Below are 1,986 nucleotides of genomic sequence, written 5' to 3' on the forward strand. Positions count from 1 at the left end.
AAATCATCTGAGGTTAGCCAGAATAAAATCAGTAAAAAGGCATTACGTTACTAAATGGATTAATACGTGTGTTGTGGTCTGTTGGCTTAGATTTAATTACCAATAACCAGCGGTTCTATCCTTGGGGATATATCCTTCTGATGAGGTGTCACAGAGATAGTAAAGGAGAGGTTTAAGAAAAAAAATGTGTGTCTCTGGTCCGTAGGGGTGTCACTGGGATGTATTTTGTTAGGCTTCGTTCCAGTTGACTGCTACGTGCCCTGGCTATCCGATCACATAGGGAAAAGGTGACGTTTTCGTCCACAGCTATTCCACCATGTCCAAAGCTTCACATGCGGTTTTTATTATATACAATTTCACTTGACAGGATTAAGTTACAATGGTGAGTTATTAAAGCTGTATCATTCCTTAAGGAATGAGATGTCCTGCGTTGGGCTTGTTTAATAATATCTTGTATTTCTCACCTAATTTTTTCTAAAAAGTTCTAACCCACCCGTATAATTCTTCATTTTTCATTCTTGTTTTTTCTTTATGTCTTCCTCCTACTCTCATCCTCGCTACTAAAGACACACAAGCACACACGCACACACACACACACACACACACACACACACACACACACACACACACACACACACACACACACACACACACACACACACACACGAATGCCAGAACTATACACGATTTTAAGAACAAACTGGATGTGAAGAGACAAGAAAACGGGTTCCCTACGAGCATAGCTTTTGTCCCGTAAAATACAACTAGATAAATACACACACACACATACACACAAAAGCACACACACATACACACGTACACATACACACACACGTTCACACACACACACAAACACACACACACACACACACACACACACACACACACACACACACACACACACACACACACACACACACACACAATAATACTAACACAAAAATACCTTGTATTAAAAAGAAAAGAAAGAATGAAAAAGGATCAACGATAAATTGGAACTTGGTTCCAGGGAGCCGACCCTTGCCTCACCATCTACACACCATCAATTTTTTGGAGAAAAATATCTTGGGAATCGAGACGAGGAGAACCGACATAGATCCTGAGGACAGGGTTTTCTTTTCGACTAATTCTATCATCCTCAAAACACACATACAAGTACACAGACACTCAGATACGCACACAGACACACGCACGCGCACACAAACACACACAAACACACACACACACACACACACACACACACACACACACACACACACACACACACACACACACTCAGATACGCACACAGACACACGCACACAGACACACACACACACACACACACACACACACACACACACACACACACACACACACACACACACACACACACACACACACACACACACACACACACACACACACAATTTCTTTCTTTATACCTTTTACATTTTCTCTGCTGCTTTTATTTTTTCGTGTCCTATTTTCTCCTTTTTCTCTGTTATTTTTCTATTTTTTTCTAATATTTTTTCTACATTCTATTTTGCTTCTTGTTTTTCATTGCTCTTCTTTTTCTTCTTCTTCTTTTTTTTCTTCTTCTTCCTTCTCCTCTTTCTTTTCTTCTTCCTTTTAGTTATCATTTTTCTTCTCAATCTTTTCGCTCTATATCTTCTTTATCATCTTTTCCTTCTTTCTTTTCTTCTTACTCTTCCTCCTTTTCTTTTTCTTCTTCATCTTCTTCTTGTGTTTTTTCTCTCTTCCTCTTTTTCACCATCTTTTCTCTCATTTTTTGCTCTTCTCTTTCTTCTCATTCTTTTTGGTCTTCGTCGTTTTGTTGTTTCTTTTTATCTTTTTTTTCTTTTGCTTTTTTATCTTTTTCTTCTACTTCTCTTCTTCCTCTTCTACTACTACTATTTCTTTTTTTCTCTTTTTCTTTTTCTTCTTCTTTTTTTCTTCATCTACTTATTCTTCTTCTCTTTTCTTCTTTCTTCTTCTATCCCTTCT

Source organism: Oratosquilla oratoria, chromosome 16, assembly GCF_046742065.1.
Source record: "Oratosquilla oratoria isolate Oo_2021 chromosome 16, ASM4674206v1, whole genome shotgun sequence".
NCBI lineage: Eukaryota > Metazoa > Arthropoda > Malacostraca > Stomatopoda > Squillidae > Oratosquilla > Oratosquilla oratoria.